The 27,383-nt window shown below is 49.1% G+C and overlaps 1 protein-coding gene across 1 annotated transcript in view; it reads right to left on the reverse strand.

Moving 5' to 3' along the window:
* Positions 1–2,251: 2,251 nt before the first annotated feature.
* The window catches only part of MAF (MAF bZIP transcription factor), a 364,428-nt gene continuing 339,296 nt past the window's right edge, over positions 2,252–27,383 (reverse strand). The window contains exon 4 of the mRNA XM_054697012.1: positions 2,252–12,142. The gene's annotated coding sequence lies outside the window, so the exon portion shown is untranslated. The remainder of the gene's footprint in view (positions 12,143–27,383) is intronic.

The following is a 27,383-nucleotide window of genomic DNA, read 5'->3' on the forward strand; positions in this document are numbered from 1 at the left end:
AGGGACTCTTTCAGGGACAGAAGACACAGTCAACAGCATCTTCTGTTCTTTTCTTTTTTTACAATAAAGATTTATTTTTATTTATTGATACATACAAGAACTGAGGTGTAGGCCAGAGGTGAGGAGAGTGAGAGGATTCACCAGAGACAGAGTGGGGCGCAGAACAGGCAAATTGACTGAAATACACTGCTGAGGGGAGCAGCGGGTGAGTCAGGAGGGGTCTGCTGCACCATATGGGTCACCTCCCCGGCCGGGGATCAAACTCGTGCTGCAGTGGCTGCTGATAGCTTCATAGTGCTGAGACTTTCACCCCTGTGCCACCAGCGAGGTCATCTTCTGTTACTTCCAATGAGAGCAATGCTTGGGTCGGGTCAGTTCTGAGCATCTTTGGCAGATACAACCGGACGCAGGTGGAATGAGGATGGGTAGTATGCCCAGGTAGGTCAGACTTGGCCACTCCTTCCCCTTCCCTGGCTTGGGGTCGCGCCCACCCAGCAGAACATGGCTGGAGTTTCACAACAGCCACAGGCCCGAGAAGGTGCATTGATTCTAAATATTACCCTCCGCTCCTTTGAGACCGAAGGCCGAGCTGTCCCGGAACCTTTGGAGCGTTTACAGCAAGGATTCTGGAATATGCGCTTCCTTTATTTGAGGGGAAGTCCAGAACAGTTTACAGAATTGAAAGCACAGATCCTGCAAACCCAGCAAAGTCACTCTGCGCTCGAGGGACGCTCTTTGTGTGGATGGGACTGGCTGCCGAGCCCTCCCCCAAACTTAAGGCTAAAAAAGAGAAACACGTCCTTGTGACATCCAAGGGCGCTTTCCAGCTTTAGTCCCTGGACCTACGGGTCTCCACACTTGGATTCCTGCAAATATTTCTGAGAGGAGTGAGAGCAGCATCCCTCCTGATTTTCTAGTGCATCCTATCCTGGCCTTCAAGACAGTCTCTGAAAACTCCTCCACGCTCTCACTGAAGACCAACATCTCCTCAAGGACAGCGGGGCGCTCTTTGCCATCCGGTGCGGCTTGAGGAGCCTGTTACTTGGGATGCAGAGCTACAAACGAGGAAGGCACCACATGACCTGGTGCACTGTCCCCCAAAGAGGCCTGTGGACATCTGGCCGTCACTTGGGAGCTGCAGCACCCCCGCCCCCTCATCTCTGCACACGGCATGTCCTTTGCCACCCTGGGCCGCAGTCTGTGCCGAGACCAGCCGTACCCCTGGCGGCGGCTCAGCAGCTCCCACCGCCGAGCTCCCTCACTGCTGCAGCCGTCAGCGCGCCTCAAAGCCTGTGTCCCCAACAACGATCCTTCACCTGTCGTGGGAGAGACCCCAACAGAAAGGGAACCTCTGAGGTTTTCCACACCTGTAAACCTAAAAGCAAAAAACCCCACAAAACCAAAACAACAAAAACCTGCTTCCTTCTGGCGAGAGTTTAATAACCCAGCACGGGGCCAGCTCCGCTGTGGTGGGCGCCTCCCGTCTGGAAGGTTAAGCGTCTGACTGGGGTCCACATGGGCACTCCCGAACCCGCTTTCCGACTTTGAAAGCCCCCAAAGGTCAAAACAGGTCCCCACTTGCCGGATCTTCTTCATTCCTCGCTCAGGCAGCGAGGGGAGCCCGCTTCTGAGGCGCGCCGGCCCAGCTGTGAGTTAGCGGAACTCCCCAAGGCTCCGAAGAGTCTGATTTTGCGGCCCACAGGGAGTCTGTGCAGACAGCGAAGCCTGGGTTGCTGGGAGTCTTTACAGGACCCAGTGGTTAGGAGTTTCGAGGACTAAATTTGTTAGGAATGACTTGGAGGGTGGATCATAGAGCAGAGTTTCCTCGGTGACCCTGATGTCTCCGTGCCCGGCATCGTCTCCGGGCAGGCTGGCTTCGTCCCGCACACCTGTGAATCTGTAGGTAGAGGTGGCTCAGGTGCCACCGGCTTTGATGTGCTTCAGTTCGCGCCCGGAAAAATCTATGATCCGCGAGGAGTTTCCTGAGCGGGGCGAGCGGGGCACCTGGAGGTGGCACTTGGAATCAGGCGGCCTTTTCGGTAAGGGTCGTTGGCTGTTGGACCTTCTAAGCTGGTGCTGAGTCTTCGTTTTCGCTAATCCGAGTGGATATAATTTCCATTCAGGTCACTGACTAAATCAAGCAGGGGAAAATCTCCTCTGAACATGTCTGAGGTGACGCATAACCACCCACACATTGAATGGCGGGCCCTGTCGGGGTGCCCCCCCCCCCCCCCCCCGGGGCCCAGACCCGGCCTGGCGAGAAGGCGGCGGAGACGCCTGGGAAGGAGGCTTCGGCCCGGCGGGAATAAGGGGGCAGGAGCCGGGGCGGCGAGCAAGCGTCGTGTGGCATATCTGGGAAGGCGGTTTCCAGAGCTGCGGGCCCAGCGGGCCCATCCGTGCGGTTGTGCGCTCGCTGCTTGTGTTCACCGCCCTCCTGCCCCGGGCACAGCCGCCTCTGCGGAACGGGGTGAGGGGCCGAGCCCCCGGCTCACCCAGAGCCCGGCCAGTGACTAGCTCTCAGTACGAACCAGCCGCGGGCGCCACTGGAAAAGGCCCAGTTAGCGACGACTCCTAGGGAAGCATGACGGTTTGGGGGTGCCGAGCCCTCCGCTCTCTTGTCCCCTGTCCCCCAGCCCGGTGCGCGTCTCGGCCGCCCAGCACGATCCTGCCCGTCAGCGGTTACGCGGGCCTCGCAGCGGAGCCCAGGGTGACTGCTCGCTGCGCTCACGCTCCTGGGGGGGACCTGCAGCAGGTGTGTGAGTCTAACTAGTGGAGTGTGTGGCACTGTGTTCCCCTTCCAGGGCGTTCCCGGATGTAGGGACAGGTCTTTGCTCCCGTTTGCCAAAATCAGAGACGCAAATGGTCATTGTTGTGGAGGAACGGAAGGGTCCCCAGCACCCAGGTGTGGGAGCTGAACTCCGAAACAGCGAGTTGCACTTCTCTGGAGAAATGGCAAGAAACAATCTTCTGAGGATGTTTCTGGGAGACAGGGGGTGTGGAGGCAGCCGTGCATCCCACAGCTGTGCGTCCCGTGGCAGCAGAGCCTGCCCCTCCGTCCACCAGGCTCGGTGACAGATTCCCCTGCTGCCGAGTTCAGAGCTACCCCCCGGGGGTCGCTGCTCCTGCACCCGGGGAGCATCTGCTGTGCCCACCCGCCTCCAGAGGACTGGAGAAGCTTCGCGGGTTTGAAGGGGCACCTGACTTGCCTTCCTGCCCCCCAGCTCTGTTCTCACCATTAAGTTCCTGGCACTCAGCTTGGGAATCACCGCCCACTTCTGAAAGGTGTGTTCTCCCCGCTGCCCTTGGGGCCGTATGCCCCGTCTCAAGTCCAGGACGCCTTCCCGAACTCGCTCTTCTTTCCGCATAAATGGACTGATTTAGCCTTGGGCCCATCCTGGCAGCTGCCCGTCAGGCGTCAAGCAATCTTGGAACATCTACGACTCTCAAAACCACTGACTGTGAATATTCCGTGGTAGTGTGTCTATTTTGGATGACTCATCATGAAATTACTTAAAACAGGGATCTATTCTTTAAGTCAACATGCAATATAAAACAGGGAAACCTGAAAACTCAGTGTACGTTGTGTAACATGTGCTTATTACAAAGGAAAGAACCCATGCAGGACCAGTATCCACATGCGGCTGGTTATTTTCTTTAGCCTATATTGTTGATCAGAAACCTCTGTACCTTTTTCTCTTTTTTTAAAGAGTCAATATTCATTTGTATTCTGCACTGACAGCCACAAATCGACGGCTGGCAGTTATCAAATAAATGTTGATGAGACGCGGCTACTTAACATTTTCATCCCAACAAAGGGTTGTGGAGGGATGGGTAATTTAGATCTCAGGGCCTCCAGTATAAATACACAGCAGCTGCCTTCCAAAGCCCACCTTTCTGTAGCTGAAGATTGTGCCGAAAATCTGACAAATGCTTTCTGCAAGAGAATGATGAACCCTTATCACCCAGATAGTCTTAACTGAATCCCAAACAAGAATCCTGGGTAATATACATACACCATACAGATTGATGGCACGGTTCCCCTCTGACAGCTCACAAATGTTTGACTAGATCGGAAATGGCTCTCAGGCAGGATGAAAGATTCCAGAAACCCTCAGCCTGGTGTCATCCATGAATGTGCTCATGGCCATCACTGTGGGATGGAGACGTAACACCCCAGTGACCACGGCGAGCAACTGCACGCAACCTAATGCCTTCTGATAAATTGATCTTTAAAAATCATTTAGGGGAACCCACAGCTCCAGCCAGTGTTTAGATGTCAAGGTATTGCTATTATCTGATCATGATGGATCAGGAAGCAGTGGTGGCAACCAGTAAGGCATGGCTGCAGCTATTCTGCAAGGGAATTGCTAAGATTATTTCCTTCTTTCATCTTTTCCAGTGATGTACTGTTGCCCCCAGAAAGTGGCAAGAAAGCCATCTGACGGTGATTAAAGGGCTCTTTTAAAGTTGTTTCTCTTCTGTATCAGTTTAAAATGTTTTATCTTGTCTCAGCAGTAATGGCTTATTTACTTAATGAGATTTCCCTAACGTGGCTCAGTGTTCTTCTGATGATAGGCAGACCCAAAAAGCTGATGAGCCAAGAACAAGGACTTGTTATGAAACTGTCGTCACATCTGATCATACAAACATTTCACTCCGAGGCAGCCACTGGTACCAGAAGAGAGTTCCCTGAGAAACCAAAAGGGTAGCGGGTTTGGGACAAAAAGATGTCACCCTTGGTTCTCCAGAGGGGAAAGGGAGGCAAGCGCCATGCTGGAGTGGGGATCAGAGAGGCAGAATTGGCCCAATGTGGACGGCTGATATGAAGCAAGTAGAGAAGCAGGTCTCTGCTCCGGCCCCTGTGGTCCCGTGTTTTCCCAAGGGAAGGCTCCACAGACTTGAGCCACCACATGTGATAGGACTAAGGCTGCGTATCACCCCCTTTCCCCAAGCCTAGAAGCACAGGAACCGAAGCCAGTTCTTGATCATGGTTCTCTGGATAGTAGCTAAATGTAGTTTCACATGAAATGCGGTCAATCACGGTTGCTTTCATATTCCAAGGAGGCAAAACACATGACCCCACCTTCCTCATCAACTCCATTCTGAATCAATGTAAGTGCAAAATTTCTATGCAAACATACCATTCCAGCAATGCAGGAGTGCAAGGGGACATCCTTTTAGAAGGTCTGAGTAGCAAAATGACACATAGGGTTTGTACGAATCTCACTTTTTGCTTTGCCAAGTGCCCTACATGGCCTGCTTTGACGGTGAACCAGACAGGTGACCCAGAGAAAGACCAGTTTGTTCTGTTGTGTGAACACTGGCAACAGAAACACTCTGCGGTAGGGGTGGGGCAAGCCTGGATATGGGGATGAGCTGACTGGGTTCTCTCACCTCTTGGGAGTTGATAACAAACATCTATTCCACTAGTGAGTCTTACCAAACCTTCAAAGATGAACTAGGACCTATCCTTCTAAACGCTTGCAAAAAACTGAGGAAGAAAGAGGTTCCCAAACACCTTTTATGAGGCCAATAGCACTCTGATACCAAAAGTAGACAAGGATAGCATAAAAAAAAGAAAGTTACAGACCAATATCCTTGATGAACATGGACGCATAATTCTCAACAAAATCTTAGCAAAGCTATTTCCACAATACATTAAAAGGATTACATATCATGACCAAGGGGGACTTATTCCAAGGATGCCAGGATGCCCCAACATCTGAAAACTGATCAGTGTAATTCATATATCCACAAAAGGAAAGATAAGACCCATATAATTATCTCAGGAGTTACAGAAAAAACATTTGGTAAGACTCAATGTCTATTTATGACAAAAAGCCTCAAAAAATGGAGTACTATGAACATACCTCAGCAGAATGAAGGTCATCCATGACAAACCCACAGCTAACAGCATACTCCATGGTAAAAAACTGAAAACTTTTCTTCAAAGATCAGGTGTAAGACAGGATGTCCACACTTTCACCACTATTTTTCAACATAGAATTGCACAACCTAGCTACAGCAATCAGGCAACAGAAAGACATAAAAGGAATCCAAATTGGGGAAGAAGTATGACTATAGGTATATGAATATATGTATATGAAATATAACTATATGTATATGAATGTAACAAACATAGAAAACCCTAAAAATCCACTGAAAAACTAGAAGAAAAAAAAAAAAAAACAACAGTACATTGGCAGGTTACAAAATCAAGTCAAAAAATAGATTGTGCTCCATATGCAAAGAACAAACAAGAGAATGAAAGGAAGAAAACAATTCTATTTACTACTGCATCAAAAAGAAACACCTAGGAAGAAACTTAACAAAGGAAATGAAAGGCATCCCCTGCTCATGGGTTAGAAGAATTAACATTGCTAAAGCAACCACCTTACTCAAGGCAATATACAGATTCAATGCAATTCCTATCAAATTTCAACTGCATTCTTTAAAGACATTAAACAAATATCACTGAAATTTATATATAACAGCAAAAACCCCGATAACTGAAACAATCTTGACAAAAAAGAAATGGAGGTATCTTACTCCCAAATTTCAAACTATAATACAAAGCTATAATGATTAAAAGAATATGAGATTAGAACAAAAACAGACAGACCAATGGAATAGAATTCAGGAGCCCAGGAATAAATCCACACTTTTATGGACACTTAAGCTATGACAAAGGGGCCAAGAGTGTACAGTGGAGAAAGTCTCTTTGAGAAATAGTGTTCGGAAATTGGACAGCCACGTGCAAAAGAATGAAGCTAGACCACTACTATATACAAAAAAAAAAAAAAAAATTAACTCAAAGTAGATGAGATTTGGATGTAAGACCAGAAACATAAACTACAAAGAAGAAAACAGGCAAAACACTCCACAACATTGGTGTCCCTATCTTTGGGGAGCTGACTCAAACAGCAAGGGAAATAAAAGCAAAACCAAGAAGGACCACATAAAGTTAAAAAGCTTCTGCACAACAAAAGAAACTACCATTAAAGTGAAAAGACAACTGCTGAAAGGGGGAAGTATCTGCACATTGTACATCTGCTAATGGGCTAATAGCTGAGATTTACAAAAAACATATACAATGCAACAACCACCAATAAAATTAATGGGCAGAAGAGCAAAACAGACATCCAAAGAAGACATACAAATGGCCAACATGCACAAGAAAAAATACTAATCAGCAGTTATCAAATCAAAAGTGGATCAAAACCACAATGAGATACCATCACACACCGGTAAGAATAGCCCATAAGGAAACAGCCTAAGTGCCCAAGGATGGAGGAGCAGATCAGAAACATGGAGTCTATATTTGCATGGAATACTACTCAGCTGTGAAAAAGGATGAACTCCTGCCATATGGGACAACATGGATAGAACTGGAGAGGATAATCCTAAACTAAGTAAATAATGAGAAAGACAAATACAGAATGGTCTCAGATGTTGAAGCTGGAGTAACAGAACAAAGGGTCGTCAAAATCAAACCAAAAATGAACTTTTAACATCTGACTGCAAAACTGAGGCAACCAGAGCGGGTGGGTGGCAGCCCAACAGAAGAAGGTGGAGGATGGTTGGGGCACAGGTGATAGGCAGGGTGTGGGTGTAGACATTTGGAGAGGTTTGTACCCCCAGGTACAATAATGCAAACCTACCTGACCTCAATAAACATTTGGAACAGGGGAAAAAAAGCATTTGGAAAGGAAAAAAAAAAGGCCCGTATCAAAAAGACCAAAAAAATCCAAAGCCAAGTGTTGCTGAGGCTGTGGAGAAAAACACAACACTTATTTGAAGGGAAATAGGTACTTCTGGGTTCCCTGCAGCGCTATTTACAGGAACTGGGCTAGGGAAACAACCCAAGAGCCCAGGTCAGATGAGTGGAGCAAGATGATGTGGAATACGCATGTAATGGAAGACCGCCTTGCTAAGACAAACAAAAAGATGTGAGATCATGCGACGGGAAATAAGCCAGAAAGAAGCAGCCATACCAGATGATGTCACTCACACGTGCAATACAGAGAAACAAAAGCTTAGACAAAAACAAACCCTAGAAATCTGACTGCAGAGCCGAGGCTACCAGAGGGGGTGGCGGAGAGTAGGGTGGGCACAGACCCAGCAGGTGATGGTGAGGACCACGGGTGCTTCGTGGGGGGTGTGGTCTGTTCCTCTCAATCACAGACAGTGTTGTGAACAAATATATCAATAACAATAATTTTTTTTTTAAGTAAAATGGAACTCCCAGACATCTCCAGGAAGTGATACAAACCATCGTGCATGAACTCAAGCTACATCTGGAGGCCGAGATGATATTTGACTTGAGTTAGTGGATGAGCATCTGAATTTAGAGGCCCTCTGCTTCCCTCTTCCCCACATGGGAGGTAGAGGAAGCAGATAAACTCCTCAGAATTCTTCAGATGAATGCGCCGGGTGCTAAGCTAAGGGTTATTAGGGATAACAACAGAACGGAAATCTGGACGACACGAACGTGTTTCCATTAAACTGGAAACCACACGGGTCAATTAGAAAAGCAACAACTGAGTCCAAGAAAATAACTATGCGTGGAGTGGGTGCCATGGGGGTTTGAGGGGGGCGGTAACAAACCAACTACTATTGAATTAAGTTGAAGTTCTGGACTGAGGGGAGATGTCCATACAGTCAAGCCGCCCATTATGATCAGAACCCGAGTCTCTGTCCACAGCCTCCCCCAACCGCCCCCCAACATTTCGCCTGACAAAGTTGACCATTCGGGTTTCACACAGACTCAAACATGACTGCCGACCCCAACGCGGACACGCCTGCAAACAAATGAACAATCCCCAAGTCTGTTTCACAGAACTTTCCTCAAGGGAGACTAGACCTTGAGATGCTGATTCTCAGAAGAACTTTGGTCCCCAATGGTTCTAGATGCCACGAGAGTCGCTAAACCTGGGGGGGCCGGGTCTCCACTACATACTCTGCTTGGATGAAGTTTAAAGCCTTTAGGGACAGAAAAATGGGGAGCTTTGGGAGGGGGCGCCAACACATTTCCTGCTCAGACATCCTTCCCTTTCCCCACGGCCACCTCACCCATTACCTCTTCCCAGGGCTGGAGGGTGGGGAGCCACAGGGACGCCCTCCTACAGGCCAGCTCCGCCATCTTGGTCTCTTAGAGTCTCATTCTCTGTCTCCCATTCCAGGCTGTTCTGAGCAGTAGCGGCAGCTCGGGGCAGAGAGGAGTAAAATGGGGTCAGAGGCCCTGCTTGTTATCTTGGCAACACAGAGCCTGCTCCGGAGTCTGCGCCTATTGTTGAGAGCTGCTTAAACTATGGTCTGTGCAAAGGGTTTCCAGTGACCCCACCCACCTCCAGCCTCACAGCTCCAGCTCCTCCATCTTGGGCCTCGGGTTCCAGCCAGGCCTCCTCACCTGCTGGCGCCCCTGCAGCTCTCCAGCAGCGCACGCTCCGTGCTCCCTCCAGGGCAACTGGGCTAAGCACCCCCTTATGCAGTGGAGTGCCCGGACTCTCAGGACCCCCTGATACTGCACCCTGACTCAACAAATCAACACTCGTGGGAGACACGGGGTGGGGGTGGGGGCTGCACAGCAGCCGCCCATCCCTCTGCTGGGTGCTGCTGCGCAGGGCCGCTATAAACAGTTCGCTTAAGCTTTTTCCTACCCCTTTCCGCAGGACGGCGGCTCCTCATGCCCCTGCACTGAGGTTCTCCGCTTTTCCTTCAGGGGGAGTTGACTTTGCTCTGCTCCAGCCTAGTGAGGCCACACGGAGGGCGAGACAGGGCCTTGGCCAGAGCCCCCATCTTGCGGGACTTCCTTTTCCGGCCCCTTGCACGCCCGCCCCTCCCAATCGGCGGGAATGAGTTGCAGCTGCCCGGGCTGTGATGCACGTAAACAACCGTAAGAGGCCAGGGCAACGGCATGGGTTTTAAATTAGAGCCTTGCCTACCCTGTCTCCCTGCGAACACCAGCCTATTCCCTTTAATTAGTAATTGCAGAGTGACTTCTCGCCGTCTTTACAGCACCCCTGACTGTCCCTCCGCACACACAGCCCTCGCCGCAGCACCCGGTGCTCCTCCAAAGGTGAATTGTAAGTGAGCAATTGCACTGGTGCAACGCGCATTTTGAAACAAACGGGGAGCCAATGTCTCCCCATAGCCACAGCCCCACTGCAAATACAGGACGAATATGACAATGAGGGAAAGGTTTTTGCAGGGTTGGGATGAATTCATAACTGGGCCATGTGCCCGCATGAGTCATGTATGTGGCAGGTGTGTGTGTGTGTGTGTGCGTGTGTGTTTGTGTGTGTGCTGCGAGTCCTTCTCCCAGCAGCACCTCGGCCAAAGCATCAAGGAAATGTGGCCACCAGTCGTACTTGGGCTTTCTGTCCCATGGGCCATTGCCAGAACAGTCAGTTTAATTCAGACACAAAGTTCTAGAAACATTTTGGAATCAAATGACGTGATGCACTGAGAAGTCAAGGGTTTTGGATGAATTTGTTTTTGTGTTTTTGAAACGATACCATCTTTTTCTCCCTGCTGGGAAGTGACAGCTGCCGTGATTTATTGACGAGCGTGTTTATTCTCGAAACCTTTTCCTCTATGCGATGTAACGAGTCACACCAGGTTTATGAGCAGAGTTTATGAATTCATTGTTCCAGAATGGTTGCGTCCTCCCTGTTACAGTCTGGAGCTCTGGGCCCAGCCCCCTTCGAGGTGCGGAGGTCCAGCTATCCCTGAGCTGGGTGGGGAGAGGGGCGCCCACCCCCAGATATCAGAAGCGCGTCCCCTCACGGTCTCTTTGCTTTCTTTTCTGATTCCAGCAACAGGGAGCCGCCACCACGGTCTACTGCGCTGCCGCTCCGGAACTCGAGGGCCTGGGAGGCATGTATTTCAACAACTGCTGCCGCTGCAACCCTTCAACTGAAGCTCAGAGTGAAGACACTGCCCGGGCCCTGTGGGCGCTCAGCGAGAGGCTGGTCCAAGAGGGACTAGGCAGCCAGGCCAGCTAAGGGGCGGCTGGGGCAAAGGGAGGTGGGCACACCCCCACCCCGAGTGCACACGGGCATAACTGCCAATGCTAGACCCCTTCCAACCTGCTTCCTGAGGGGGTCCGTGTCCCTCCACACCCATTTGCCAGAGTAGAGGAAATAGAGTAGTCGCAACAGCCTGAAAAAAGTTAGGTAGCAGGGGAACGTGGGAAATGCAGGCGTGACGGGACAATCTCTTTTCTGGGGGCGGTTTAGGCTTGGGTCTCTTGGCTTCTATGGTGTGGCCAGTGGACAGTGAAGTTGTAGTTGGTCTGTGGGTTCCTTGTCTCCCTGCAGAAGCACAAATGATTCTCCATCCTTGCTTTTAGGATAGTAGTGTCCCCCGTCCCACTCAGTCACCACCCCACCGCCCCACAGCCTCTCCACAGCCAGGAGCTGGCTCTCTGCAGTTTAGGGCCAAAAAACCAAGTGTTCGTCCTTCTTTGCTACGTGGATCTAAGAGATCACTATTTCATTCATCCTCACCAAGTCTGAGAGGGCTTGAAACCCACCTGGGAGAACTCTCTGGGCCTTGGAGGTGGCACTTGGCAACAGGTGGGACAGACAGAGGTAGTGGGGTCACAAATATACGGGTCCATCGACTCCCTTGCCAGAGCTATACAAAAAATTCTTTAGAGATTATAACAAACACATTTTGCAAATCATTCCCTAGATACCTTGCCAGCTGGGAAAGGAAGCGTTGCGTCCTTAAGAATATGCAGGATCTTTTGGGGGAGGGGCACAAAAAGTCATTCCCTCGTTCTTCAACGCAGTTTCTAGAAGCATCCCGACACTAGCTCACAGCCTCTCAGGCCCGCTTCAGCGTCCTGCTTAACCTTCCTCTTATCCGCCCATCCTATGCTTAATAAAAGAACATGCTTGAGTATTGTCACCTGAAGTCTGTATTGTTTCTTTCAGTTTTGGTTTTTTTGTTTTTTGTGTGTGTGTGTTTTTTTTTTTTTTTTAGAAAAGAAATCTAGAGGAAAAATAAAGCGCTTCTTGTCGACGCCAGGAAAACACCATTCTTGTTTCTTCTCTGAGTGTGTTTTGTTCTTGTGCTTTGTGGCTGTCTGTGGGCCGAGCTGCCTCACGCAATAAGCATGCCAGCTTCGTATTTTCTGTGAAAGAAACAAAGAAAGAAAAAAGTGACTATTGTTCGACTTCACCTGGAGCGGTTTGGTTATTACGTCCAGTGGGTAATTTCAGCTGCCTTCCCCATCACCAGCCCCCCTTCCAGGATCATGGTGGGGTGGGGGAGCAGCCCCACAGACAAGGAGGGGGTTTCCCACTCAGTCCTCGTCACTCACACCTCGGTTTCCAGCCCATTCCACCAGGGAGGTAAGGACACAGGCTTTTGCTGACATGCTAGAGCGGTGGGGGAGGGTGTGTGGTACTGCTGCCCCCAGCTATGTCCTGCACCCTCAGGACCCCCAAGCCTCTTTTCCGGCCACAGTGTTCCCCATTACCACTGCCTCCCTGTGGCCGGCGCCTGGCTTCAGCCTCCCATGTGGCTGTATTTCCTCCCTTACAAAGCCCTCACCATCAGAGCTCCTTTAAAACCCTGAATCAGACAAAGTCACTCTTCTGGTCCAAGTCCCCCAGTGTTTTGGGGCAATGTCTTGTCAAATCAGCTGTCATACATCTCCCCCAAGGTCCACACCGTGGGTGGGCCTCTCCCCCAGACTCTGTCCTCAGCCCAGGGCTGGCACGCTGGGCTCGTGTTCATCGCAAACCCACAGCCACCCTCACAGGTGAGCTGAGCTGATGAGAGCTGTGTGAGTGCTCCCTGAACTCACACACGGCTATAACTGCCCCCTGAGTCCACCTGGATGAGAAGAACCTGCCTCATGACCCACACAGATGCAAGAAATGAAAGGTTACATCAAGCCACCTCCTTGCGGGATGACTTGTTACGCGGCAACACTAAGTGCTACAACTGCTCGCCTTCCTGAGTCAGTCCGAGGTTCTTTTCTTTTACCACACCTAGGTGTTCTCTCCTAATCTGGTCCCCAGCTCTGAACTCATATTCTAGCACTTTCTCCTCATCCAGGCTCTACCAAGACGTTCTTCTTGTGTTCCTATAACTCCCAAGCACGCTCCCTACTCATGAAATTTGCACTTCCTGTCCCTCTGCTGACGTGCTTCCTTGCAGAGACTGGCCTGGCTCTCTCCACTGATCTCTGCTTTCTGCTCAAGCAGGATGAGGGGCATTTCTGGCATTGCATCCACAGTGGTGCCCCCACTTGTCCACCCCTCGCCCGTTGTTGTCCTCCACCAAGCTTGACACTACTGGACACACTGTGTGTCGATTTCCTACTGTCCCTCTCCACCCCAGTGAGATTTGTCTATTTTGTTCACAACTGTGGGCACCTAGCGGTGCAGTCACCTATCAGGCACTTTATTAGTAACCACTGAGGACCAGTTCCTGGTGCGCAGCCACTGCGTTCACTAAGGTAATTTGCATCATTGTCAGAGTAACTGTGAACCACACAATGTGCTGAGAATTGCATCGTTATGTGTAACATAACAGAGCCTGACAGGAGGCCCCTTATCCTTGCTGGTGTCATGGATAGAGAGACTGAGACCAGGAGGTCTCACACCTGGCCATTGTCCACACAGCCCAGAAGCGGCGGAGCTGCCATGCACACCCAGGTCTGTTCCATTTCCAAGTCATGTGGCTTCCCTGCACCCATGCCAACACTTCTGGAAATTTGACATGTCCTTCCTGCTAGGATGCACCACCTCAAATGCTCAGTCTGAGGAAAGAAAGTGGCTCCATAACTCCAGCTAAGATTGAGGCGTTGGGTGAAAATGGAAGTTAAGCTGGGGCAAAGAAAACTTTGGGGTGTTGCTAGGCAAGGTGATGCCCAAAATGTCAAAGAGAACCAAGAGAGGATCTGCTGCCTGCTTCCTTGAGCTGAGCCTCTGTCCAGTTCCCATAGGGGCCCTGGTCAGGCAGGTAAGATGCGGGAACTTGACAGGAGGAGGAAGTATCCCCCAGACTCAAGAAGCTTCCCGAGTCAGACAGACTCCATGGCGGGAATTCAAAGTTTAGGGGGCAGCAGCTTTCCTGCCAGCTTGTGATGATCCAGGTGTTTCTTTGCAAACCTTCTCCCTTTGCAAAGCAGCAGAGGCAGCTCCTCCACCTAGGGGCATGCAGCCTCTCTCTTAGCAAATCTGTCCCTGTCAGGGCAGCTTTCTGCTTGCTTGTGTCTAGGCAAGCATCCTTTACTTCCTGCCACTTTTTATAATACACCTGCCCTTTTGAATATTAAAAAAAAAAATTTAGGGTAACTTCCCCCAGAATTCATATCTTGGTTCTCTAGGAGGCTTTCCAGTGTACTTTATCAAAAGTTTCCCTGGTTCCCTGAGGATCAGCTGAGGCCCTCGACAATGGCCAGGACTCTTCTTTCCCATGGACATCCTACAGACATGCTGTTCACGCAGCTATGAACCACGTCTCTTGCCAGGCCCATTACTTTTACTTCTCTAATTTCTTGGGGAATTCCAGGTGAGCAAGTGGGTGGCATAAAGGCTTGCTCCTTTCCTGAGCTTATTTCAAGGCTGAGACAACTGCTGTCAGGACTGATGCCTGAACGTGTATAAGCAGAGGTGTCACACACACGTACTAGGGAGGGATATATACGGTGCATCTTAATTACATACCAAAGACTCTACTGAACCATCATCACTGCCACCACTGCAGATACTATTTACCAGATCTCTTCCCTGTGCCAGTTGCTGGTCCACGCAAGCCCCACCCATCTTTGTATTTGTGCTTGGAGGATGAAACTAAGGCTTATGAAGTAACCCGTCCACCTGCTGCAGGAGCTGACAAGTGGCAGGTCAGGATTTGAATCCAGGTCTATCACCGTCCAGCCCACGTGCCTTCCCCCACAGACCCAGAGACCGGAGAGCTCTGAACGTTACATTTATGTGTGCGGTGAGTTACTCACAGGGGAGACCACTTGGCTTCCTACCCAAGCCTGGGTGCAGACTCTCCCCATACCCAATGCCTGCTATAAACTTCACAAATCATCTTTGTACCTGCTGAGCATGCAGCAATACTGACTTCCTCCACCACAACCTTCTGTTTCAGTTAACTAGTTTCCCTGGGTCTTCTCTTCTCATGGACGCGTGTCCAGAGTTCTCCACTAGCGCCATGGGGTCCACCCCGAGCACGCGAGGGAGCCAGTGTCTCTGCAGTCATTTCTTTCAAGTTGCTCTCCCTCCCTACGTTTCTTTAACCCCCAAAGCGAGCCCGTTTCCTCTTTCACGGCCGATTAAGGGATCCCTTTCTGCAAATTATCAGTTGGAAACAAGAAATTGAAGCAATGACTGAAGCTGTGGCTTGTGGTTTTGCTCTTTAAAATGGGGTGATGGGTGGTTTTGTTTTGAACTTTGATGAAGGAGGCCTGATTACTTTCATTAAGGTCAGGATTAGGCCAGAAAGACAGGGCTTACAAAATGGCTTCCTGTGTTGGCCACCAGCAAGTACATTTTCTAGAAGTTGACATTTAAATAAAGCATCTAAAGCAGCAACACTCACCCGTGGGCTCACTCTTGTGCCTTTCCAAATTTCCAGACACATTTGGTTGAATGCATTTGAGGAGACCAAGGATTATCAAGCAACATCACCCCTGTGATCCCTAAAAAGATTTGGTGTCAATGACATCTTCCGGTGAGAACCTGATGCACGGACCATAATGGCAATTCTTAAAAAGAGAAAGAAAGGCTCTTCGTGCCATGGATTTAACAGGCATTTCCATCTTGTTTTTTTGCCTTTTAGTCTTTTGACCCCTACCCCTGCCTCCTGGCTCAATTTTCAGCGATTTTCAACTGCACCCAATATATCTCGCTGGTGGGCCAACATTTGGGAACTCCAAATAGGGCGTGAAGGTTATTTCTAGTGTTTGCTGTTACCCGAGTGGCTCAGTTCCCATCCCCAAGCCCAGGGCTTTCCCTTCCATCACAGAGGACCTCAGCACCCACTCGCAGGGGTGGATAAACGGGGTGCACGAGCTCTTGTTGTTCTTGCTTCCTCTTCACACGTGCTATCTGGAAGGGTTACCACCTCCGGGACCTACAGATTTCTGGCCTTTCTTTTACAACCTCATCCATGTTGAGTGTTGCCATTAAAAGTTGTTTTTTTTTTTTTTTAATTTTACTCATCATATTGTCATAATCTGTAACTATTTCTATAAACACCCCCACGCAGCCAGGCTCCTTATTTAAGGAATGAGTGTCTATCTTTCATTTTCCCATCGGATCAAGTTCCCGATTTTAATTACGGTGCGAAGTCAAGGAGAGTGAACACTCGGTTTGGGTTGAAATAAATCAGTTCAGCCCTGCGCCAGCGTCCTCACCGCACTGTTCAATCAGTGAGGGTCCACCCTTTTTCTCCTTTTCAGTCACTACGTCTAGCACTTCCTGGGCCCCCCGAATGCCCTACAAAGACCAAAACCCACAGCTAAGTCTCCTGGGTTCCTTCTGGCTTCAGTATTTCCCCTGCTAGCTGAAGGCCCGTCTGCGCGCATGAAGTGGGCCGCAGGGCTCAGAGGCTGTCTGGCTGCTACGCGGATCTGTTTACAAGGCCAAGCCCTGCCATTGGTGGGAGAGTATAAAACGTTCATTTTTCAAAACAGGTGTATGCAAATCAAGGCCGCCACCGCTCACGCAGATTAAAGAGGCTCCGTGTCTTCCTCCTGCACTTATTTGATGTTCCCAGGAGCTGGTGCTTTTACTCGGGAATCATGACAATTTCTTGCTTGGTGCCAAGGGCCCCAGATAAGAAAATCCACTTTTAAAGAGCATCCATTCCTGAGTGCTTACCCATACGTCCCATCCCAAGAAATGCTTAACTAAAATGTTCTTTTTTTGTTCATTACAATCACAGATTTGGGGCCTCCCTGGAGGCACCGTGGCTGAGCGCTGGGCTGCTGGGCTGCAAAGCTGTCCGCAGCCTCTGCAGCGCCAGTTCAATCCCCGGCCACCGGCGAGGGTCCCTCATGGCGCGCAGACCTCTCCTGCCGCCCGCTGCTCCCCTCAACAGTGTTTTTGGTCCATCTGCCTGCTCTGCTCCCCGCTCTGGCTCTGGTGAATTCTCTCACCCTCCCGCGCTTCTGACTGTACCCAGTGCTTGCATAAATAAATAAATAAATAAGCGAGTAAATAAATAAATAAATAAATCTTAAAAATAAAATAAAATAAAATCACAGACTTGGTTCAATGATACTGACCCCTTTTCACCAATGAGCTACACACCCGAATCCCGGCCCCCCACTTCCTGTGTGACATTGTTTCGGGGACGCCACCTCTCTGAGCCACATGTCTACAAGCCCACTCTCCGCCTGTGGTTTCTGTGCCCCTCTATCTTCATCCCGCCCTCGTTTTACTTCTTACACACACCTTGTGTACAGTCCCCTTAGCTGAACGACGGCGGCTTCCATGAGTGATCTACCTGAATGCGCTTCAATTCTTTCTACCCTTTAAATATGATTGTGAGATTAGCTTAGGCGGAAATGTCCAATCCTTGCATTTAAATACTGTTGATCTTAGAAATAACCGGTGAATGATTTTCTTTTCTATAGAATGTGTTGGTGTTGTTTAGCAAGTTAAAGTGGATGTACAGCATGAAAATTTGGGGAGGGGGAACAATCAGAAAAGCAAATGTGCCCTCAGCCCTGCCCTAGACGCCCAGACCACCTCTGTAAATACTGCGATGTATTCTCTTTTACTCTTTTTCAGGTGCATTTTTCAATGTATTTGTATCATATAAGACTGACTTGTACGCAGCTGGGATTATACTCCCTACGTAGTTTTATATATTTCAAACAAAATAAAATTCTTGAGAAATCTTGCCCTGCCTTTATATCCTGCATTCACGACCCGCAAAAACAATTACATCCTTTATTGTTTCATGGTATTGGGGAGCTGAGGTTTCTGCACCACCCTATTTCATCAATAGAAATAATGCTCCAGTATATAGATATATATATTTATGAATAAATAGATTCAGTTTCTTTTCTTTATATGAATCCTACAGAGAATGGTGTCACACTCTAACAGGGTGGTCCCCATAGAAAGGGGGGTTCCGGGTTCCCTGCCCCACCCCAGGAAGGGTGGGGCGGAGCAGCCAGGGGAAGCTTGCACCAGGGACTTGGGGGACATGGAAGGAGACACTTCAAAGAGACAGAGACGTGGGTGAGAGACCAGAGGGGAGGCTGACAATGGCAGCCTTTATTTTGACTTGCATTTTGACTTTGCTCTTTTCCTCCCAGACTTGCCTGGCCCCTTGTCCGCCTTCCTAGGGGTCCTCACCAGAAGGTGCCTTAGACTTGCGACAGGCTTTTGGGCGTCAGTAGCCCCGCTTTGGGCCAACCCTGTTTGCTGGACATTTACCCACAAGGGTTGGGTAACTTTGGGTGGTTCATGGGGAAACTATTGAACTGTATTCTTTCTCTTCTCACTACTGCACACTAATGACGTCGAGTTCTTTCCTATTGAAGGTCTCACGCACTAAGAGTATGTTTTGTCTTTCTGCAGCAGATAGCAGAACCCATTTAGAGCGTGCAGGTTTAGGGGTCTGGGCTTACCCCTCATTCTGCCCACTAACAACATAATGTGATAAAACTCTAGATACCCCATGGCAAGAGACCTCCAGGCTGCCCATGGGGTGGGTATGGTCTAGCCAAGAGTGGTCTTTGAGCAGAGAAGGCATGTTTTCACCAGGCTCATAATTCCAGGGGCTCTGCTCCACGCACTGACCTGTGACATCCCCAGGTACCAAGCTCTTTCTGGCCGGAACCAGGATGAAAGAGGACAGGAGCTGTGTCAGCAAAACAAAAGGCTGAAGGCAAAGGCAGCAGGACTTGGGAGAGTGTGTTTTTTGTTCTGCAGCTTGAGAAGCTACCAGGAAGGTCTCAAGACTTTCTTGGCCCCTTTGGTAGGTGTTGAGAATTCTTGACCTGGTTTTCTGAGACAAAGCTCGCCCTTCCATATGGTCCTGGGGAATTTTATCTGGTGTGGCCTAGATTTGAAGGGCTTTATGATAAAGCACCTGACTTCTGGCTCTTATTAGGAGCTGCCTTCACACCCACTTCAGAGGAGGGCCTGAGTAGATGTTCCCTGGATGATTTAAAAAAAGTTTTTACTCATATTACCCTCTTTCCTGAATAAGGTTCTAAGCCCTTCTAGAAGTCTGCAGAATTCACCCTAAATATCCTCTAAACCTTTACAGCTTCAGCACTCCCAAAGTACAGACATAAAAGACATGGATATTAATATAGCTATGTCTACATTTTTATGTCATTTATAAAAATCTAAATGTAATAAGAGGCATTATTAATAAGTACCGTTGAAAATAAAATATTAAATTAAATCACAATGAGCATTATTAATAAAAGTCTAGATCCTTTAAACCAGAAAATCAAGTCCTAAATGCTAATCCTAAAACAAGGCAGCTCTCCCAGCCCAGACAGATGAGGAGAGTGTGTGATTGTGTGTGGTTGCGGGTGTGAATATAATTGTATGATTGTATGTACGTAAAGGTGTCAGGGGTTTTGGAATCCAAGCACCAAATTAACATACTAATGGATCTGAGAAGTCCTATTATTCAAAGTAAATGAGCGATTTAGCTATGTCAAACCCCAGATCCTTTGAACATACCCCACTGTTTTTTAAAACACTTACTTGTAAACAAAAATAATAGTATTCTCCAAGACACGAAGAAATGTTTTTATAATGTAATAATAACAACAATTATAAAACTGAAATCAATTTAAATGTCCAACATTTGGAGGCAGGGCCCTCTGACTACCACATCGAGGAAGACATTTAATTGACTGAAATGATATTTTTAACATACTAAGGAAAATGCAAGTAATAAATGAGTTTTTAGGGAGTGATGCCATTTTTGTTGAATAAATATGTATTTGTATTTCTGCATATATAAATTATGTACTGAGAGAAAAAGAAGGGCTGAAAAGTACTAACAATGGCTCTCCCTGGGTAGAGGAAATGTGGGTGAATTTTTTCTTTAAGCTTATCTGCATTTCCCACATTTTCTACAATGAAAGTTTGCCCTGTTAAATTTTGAAAAGGGAAAGTTATAAAAACAAAGACAAAACATGCCAATGATTGTAAAACATGCCTGACTGCTCTAAGCACGACCGCACAGCTGTGGGTTGACTCCATCCAGGAACTGACCTTTTAGAAGGTTCTCTGGGGCTGACATATTGACACACATAAAATGGTTTTCAAGTTTCACAGGAACAGGGTGGCCTGCCTCACATAAAGAAAAGTAGTTTCAAAAATGAAAACAGATGGATTATTTCTGGTCACTTTACTTTCTGAAATAACTAGCTTGTCTGAATTCTACCTTCCGTGGCTGTGCGTGCCGAGCCACACTTCCCTGTGGCTTTGGCCAGGTGAGTTTTCAGAGTTTTTCCTCCACTGGTTTCTGAACTCTGGCCAAGTTTGGATACCTCACCCAACCGCTCAGCTCCTCACCTCTCCACCCCAACACACTCATATTCACCTCGGGCGTTCAGCTCTGTGGAGCCTGGAATGTGAACACATACCATAGACCCTTTCACTTTCTGTTTTATGAGTGCTTGCTGAAGGCTTGAACTTAAATGACAGCCTTAAGTACTGATGTTCCTCTGCTGGATCTTTGCTAATGTAAAGTTAAAAAAAAAGCCAATTTATTAGAAAAGTAAAGTGATATATCCTATGTTACTCTAACTAAATATATTCGTGGAAAAATTCTGGAAAGACATATTCAGACAGCAGTGTTACTTTTAACTGATGAATGGAGAGACACCCTAGGTGCAGACATAACTTCTTTCTTGGAATCTGGATGGGTACTAGTTTTTATTTTTTGGACGAGAAAATACTTTTTTGAGTTTTGTGACATTTTATTTGGAAATACACCCTCTAGAAAGAAAATATAAACACCCAAGAAAAATATCAACATAAGTCCTCTGCCACATGTTAGTAGCCTAAATGAGAGCAAGACCAGCCTGGTCATCACCCCAAATAGCATCAACACGTTGGACAGAATTGTAACAGGGGGGTCCCCAGGAAAGGGGGAGGTTCCAGGTTTCCTGCCCCACCCAAAAGGAGGGTGGAACTGAGCAGGGAGAGCAGCAGCTGCAGAGGAGACTGAGGAAGGAAGGAGGCAGGATGGAGCCAGAAGGAGACCTGGAAGAGGCACATGGAGCTGAGAGACAAGTGAAGAACCTGCGCTTGCCTTTTGGTCGTGGACTGGGTGACACAGATGTGGGTGAGACCCGTGGGGAGGTGACCATGGCAGCTTTTATCTTGATTTTGATTTTGCTCTTTTCCCTCCAGACTTGTCTGGTTGTTTCTGATCCTTTTCTGTGGGTCCCCACTGGAAGGTGCTTTAGACTTGTGGCAGGCTTTGGGGCCTTGCTCTGGGCCAATCCCATTTGGATGGAGTTTTACCCACGAGGGGACGGGTAACTTTGGGTGCTTCATTTAGAAACTAGATTCTTTGCCTTTCCTGTATTGTTTCCTAATTGTAGTAAAGTTCCTTCCCATTAAAGTCTCACATGTTTTGTGTTGATGCGGCAGATGGCAGAACCTATTCAGAGAAGGCAGGTTTGCGGGGTCTGGGCTGCCCCTCTCCCTGCCCTGTAACAGAATCACCTCATCTTGCTCTAACTTAATAGCAGGACAGGGAGACACACTGATAATTCTCGGACTTTGGAGAACAAATCTTCTCAAACTAGCTGGGTCCATTTCTGTGACTGCAAGTTTTCAAGACCCTAAGGCACCAGAGACCCTGCCAGGATTCCTTTGGGGGGCGCAGGCCCCCTGTGATGGCTGGGTCTCTGATCATTAACATTTTTACCAATATGCAGGTGAGGGGCAGAAAGTAGAAGGGCAGGTCTTCTGCTGGTATTTGGTGTCGCTGGAAAATGCCAACTTTCTCCCACGAGCAGCTAAGAGTAGAAAATTAAGGATCGAGGCATCCCAAGACCAGAAACTGGAGGTGAACGCAGTTGCTAAACCAGCTCTAGAAAGCAGCCTCAGGCCCCAGCTGCTGTGGCAAGCACCAGACTACAACAGCAAGTAACCAGAGGCGCAGACCAGGGAGTCACCAAATCAACCCAGTCACACCCTAGAAGTAATTACCTTAACAGCAGATAACAATTCCACAAAAGCATGAACCCTCCCGAACTCTCTCAATGCAATTTCTGCACAGGCTAGAGGCAGCTCTCCCGCCTGCCTGTGGCTACGCAGGCATCTCTGTCAACAAACCGGCCCCTTTCAGAGGCAGCACTCGCTGCCTGCTTGTTTCTGTGCAAGTGGTGTTTTCTCTCCCCTCCCTTTTTATATAATCAACCCGCCCTTTTGGATATAACGAAGCATCTCTGCTGTGGGGAAAGCCGTGCGTGCTGAAAGGGAGCTCTGCGAAACATTTCTCAGAGGTAACCCAAGGAACCCAGCTCCAAACGACATCAGTTCTACTCAGGCTGAGTTAGGAAGCAGGCGGTGTAGACAGACGTGATGCAGTGACAAAGTGAGATAAAGTCTATGTCTCTCTCTGCTCTGCCCCACCTGGCAAGCATTCCCCTTTCCTTTCTTTATTTACTCTCCGGGCTTAACCAACTTCGTTTTCTTGCATTCAGAGGGAAAAGAGCACCCTGGGAAGATGACAGTGGAGCTGCTGACCGCCTGGTGACAGGAAAGCAGGCCCAAGCCCATCAGCCCAAGTCTGCAGGTGCTCGCGCTGCCAGGAAGAACATGCAGGCCGTGGCCCACACCCCGCTTGTGCCTCCCTGTAACCCCGGATAAACACCCTTGCCCTCTGCCAAAGAGCAGGGCGATGGTCTTTGAGACACGAGTCTGCTGCCCTCCTCAATTTGCCGACAGGTTAACCTAGAGTCCTTCTCAAACTGTTTCCTTTTATTGCTAAGGGAAATGGAGACCGGAGTTCTGGGAACAGAAGGGGCGGGGGTGGGGGTAGAGGGGTGGGCTGGGCGTGTGGAGGGGAGACTTGACTTTCTTCCTGCAGCGCGCACTTTGGCGGAAGTTGGAACAGGAGATCATCCTCGTAGACTCCAAAGGAGAACGGTGCCCCCTGGAGCTATGCAGGGTGGGCCCAGCTCCTCCCTCCAGCCACAGGGTGCAGCGCCTGAGATCAGGCATGGTGGGTGACGCCAGGTGGACCACCGAGGGATGGGGAGGAAACAGATGTTCTTGGAGAAAGAAAACATGGCAGCCAGAAGAGCCCAATCAGCCATACCCTGGGCCCCTCCTCACTCACCCAGCTGTGTGGTCGGGGGCCTTGGTGACGCCCTCAAAGCTGAGGTCGGGCAGACCCGTGAGGATGAAGCCTCGCTCAGGACTGAGCCCTCGGAGGAGCAGAGAGACTTTGATTTTAAACTCCTGCGCTCTAGACCAGGGTGACTCTCATACACAGGGTTTGATGGGATCACAAAAACAACAGTGCCAATAACTCCATATTCGGGGCCCCGCACTCCAAAACACTAGCATTTTGGGGGTTGTCTCTTGGATGGCCTTTTAAAGAGTTGGCCATCCCTCCATCTGTAGCTCACTCCACGCTTTGGGGGGGCTTCCTGCCCCGACAGAGAGCAGGGAGTCATAAAACCGTCAGCAAATTATGAACCACCCGCAGCCGGGTGCATTGCTCTGTGCTGGGCAGTGAGGGGGGACGGATGGTTTGCGGCATGCAGTCAGGGACCTCATGCTTCCGAGCAAAGGGGAGTGAGGACAAGGCCCAGGGCCGCTGAATAAGCCAGTTGCTCATGGAGGCCTGCCCCTCTCACCCCCTCCCTGTGGGAGCTGGATGGTGCCCAAAGGGGCTGATGCTAACACCTTGTGCTGGGCTCATCCTAACCTCCTAAATCCACTTTCTCAGTGAATGAGCTGACTTGTGAGCTCGTGGCAGCCTGTGTATTAATTTCACTCCATTTTTATAGACCTTTTGCATGCAGTGTTAAGCACACAGCCCTACCATCTAATTAAAAGGGGCTCTTACCAATTTGCAGGAGAGTTGCTTATGGGGGAAAATGATAATAAAAACACTCTACTGAATCCTCCACTCTTCGGAGGTAAATATCAACCACACAGCGAGGATATTCGCTTTTGTTCATAATCTTGCTGAGGGACCTGCAGCAACGTCCTTGCTTGGAGAAGCACTCCTGGTTCTCATGCAGTTAACCTTCCAGAATGGGATGGCCCAGAAACTGTCTGAGGAAGGATGCAGGGAAACGTGTTCTTTCCAGCACCCGGATTTGGCCATGACTCTGTCCTCTGGCCAGGCTCAGGTGGGAGAGGACGAAGGCCCAGAAGCTTGGCGAGCTGACACGCAGGAGGGAGAGCTGTGGCTCGGTGGCCGGCCTCCTCCCGAGCGCGGGCTAGACATCAAATCCAAGAAGCCCAGGCTAGACCTGGTCGGGCCTCTGGGCGGCCCTCACTAGCTGGCTGTAGCGATAGGGCAAGTCTTAGTTTGATCATCTATAGAAAGAGACCCCTGACTTCCCAAGTTGCTACAACCTGGGGAAGCCATGCAGGACAAAGGGGATAAACGTGGGTCAAATCCTGCCTCTACAGCTGAGCAACCTTCAGCAAGAAATAATGGCTCTGTGCCTGCCAAGCTGACCTGGACATGCCCCTCTCCTGGCTGCTGCTGGGGAGTGAAGATATCACTGAAATGTCGAAGAGTGGACACGTCAGCTCCCAGGAGACATCAGCTTCTCCGTCCTGGAGGGGCCTTTCTGAATCTCACACTCTCTGACTAGACCCCGATTTTCCTAGAAAAACTGCATTTATTTTATAGCAAGTTGGACCTGTGAGATCGTCGGCTGCCTTTTTATTTGGCGGTGGAGCTTGCGTTGACTCTGTGTGTGAAGTCACCTCTAGAGCTACGAGCTGGGGCTGCTATTTCTTTGCCCAAAATTTACAATCATGACTTGCCTAAAACTGGCTGCATCTTGTCAGGCTGGTCTGGTTCAAATATCTATTTTAAAATTCACCCCAAAAGCAAATTACAATAAGAAACGTCATGTTCTTCTGTACAGTCACATTAGTTTTGCCAGCGGAGACATGGGGACAGCCAGGGCACTGTTCCCACCTGGATGCAAAGTCCAGAGAGTGGGCAGCTCAGCTTCTGAGGCCCCTGAAGCTCATTCCGTGCCAGGGGAGGTCTTCTGGGCCAGGATATTGACATCTCCAAAGCACAGGCTGCCGGCTGAAACTTCATGACCCCAGCAAGGATGTGGAAGACAGATGTGCCATTTTGGTATCCCGACCTGGTTCCTAGGTAACAACTGGATGCGAGTTCTCACAGCTGTTTTATTTTTTTCAAGCTAACATCAGGGGCCTCACTGGTGGTAGAAGGGGTTAAGTCTCAGCACTGTGAAGCTATCTGTAGCCACTACAGCATGAGTTCGATCCCTGGCCAGGGACCTGACCCACATGGTGCAGCAGATCTCTCCTGCCTCACCCGCTGCTCCCCTCAACAGTGTATTTCAGTAGATCGGCCTGTTCTGCTCCCCACTCTGTCTCTGGTGAATCCTCTCACTGGCCTCCGCCGTTCTCACCTCTAGCCTACATCCCAGCTCTTGCATGCATAAATATATAAAATAAATCTTTAAAAAAAGTCCCCAAGCTAACATCAGAGAGGCAGCTGAAGGAGATACTATAGGAGTAGTGTGGTGGGTCCGAGAGCAGATGGAAATACAGCAAAAGCCACCTGAGTCAGGGGACAGAGACAATGTTGTCAGCACCAAGCACAGAAGGAAAATGCTTGGCCCATTTGATGCACGTATGATTATTTTTCTATGTGGATACAGACTGCCTAGTTCTCAGACATCAGCCTGCCAAGCTTTGCATCTGTCAGGCCCTCCACCTCACCAAGAAAAGGAGTGAAAAGAAGGCAGGAAGAAAGCATTACAAAGGTGTTGGAATAACCATGTAGACAATCGACATATGAAAAAGATGAGGAAAATACCCTGTTACTAGAAAATGGCTGCGTTGGCAAGATAGGATCATGTCTTCTTCCTGCCTGCACACTTGCTCAGTTCTGCTCAATTCGACAAACTCTGCACAAGGACACTTCCGTTCATGTCAGTTAACTCAAGTGCTAATTGATATTGTTAATTGACAATAACATGCACATTATCAGTCTCACTGTAGGTAACACCTGCATAATATTCCAGAATTTGGAAGATCTCCAATTAACAAGTCCTGATGGCTTAAAGCTCAGAAGCTAAAGTGCTCCTACTGCACACTATCCCAGCAGAGGGCACGGGCAGATTAACTGAGAAGGCTCTTAGAAGCCTCCCACTAGGGCCTCCCCTGGTGGCGCAGCAGTTGAGCGCTGAGTTGCGAGGTCTGCCCACAGCCTCTCCAGCGCCAGTTTGATCCCCAGGCACCGGCCAGGGTCCCACCAAAAAAAAAAGAAACCCCCCACTATTAGGAGATTTTGAGACATAAGCCCTCCCTGGCTGGCACCATTAGCACTGGGTGAGGCATGATAAAAGGACAATCAAACCTCAAAATAATCAGGTAGAGATGTGTCTGGAGTTTTTTGTTCTCTAGCAAGACCTGTGATCATGTGGCTGAGCCTTCCTTCCAGACAGGCCCAAGTGTTTGCTAAGCTTAGACCTGGCAGGAACAAATACTCCAGTTTAAGCTAACAGTTGGAAAAGCAGCCCCATAAAGATAGCGTTTTCCTAATGAGCAACCACCCAGGGCAACTTTTTCATGAAGTGAAGAAGGATCTTTGCCTAAATAAAGGGAAAGTCAATGTAGAGGTTGGGTTATTTATTCACTCAATTGCTAAGCGTTGTATCAGCGATACAGACTGGAAGCAGGTCCATCAACTGGTCATCCAGGAGCCCCTGCATGTAGCATTATTTTGGACTCCAGGTAATAGCCCCAGAGGTTCTGCTCACAGAGAGGCAACGAGGTTGCTCCCAGTGTCTTTGGTGGGGGTATGCCCAGGGTCTACGGGATCAGACAAGAGAGGACCTGCCTCATTGGGAAGGGACAGGATGCCAAGAAAACTCCCCATCAAAGGTAACACTGACATTTCAACAAAACAGCAGACAAGCAGATTCAAGAAAGTATGTAGGACAGAAAAGGGTTGAGTGCTAAGTTTTGCTTTAATTAAATACTGTAAGAACCCGACCAGAGAGACCTGCCCAGCTTTTAAAAATCTTTATGGGGAAGCAACCACTTCATTTTCAAGCCATCACTGGGTCTTCTCGCACTCTCCCTGGCTGAGGCAGCATCTGCCTTCACGTTTTCACGCCACACACAGTGTTTTCTGCAGGGGCTGCCAATTACAACACTTACTTGGGT

Source organism: Talpa occidentalis, unplaced genomic scaffold (assembly GCF_014898055.3).
Source record: "Talpa occidentalis isolate TD23 unplaced genomic scaffold, MPIMG_talOcc4v2.1 talOcc4.17, whole genome shotgun sequence".
Classification (NCBI taxonomy): Eukaryota; Metazoa; Chordata; class Mammalia; order Eulipotyphla; family Talpidae; genus Talpa; species Talpa occidentalis.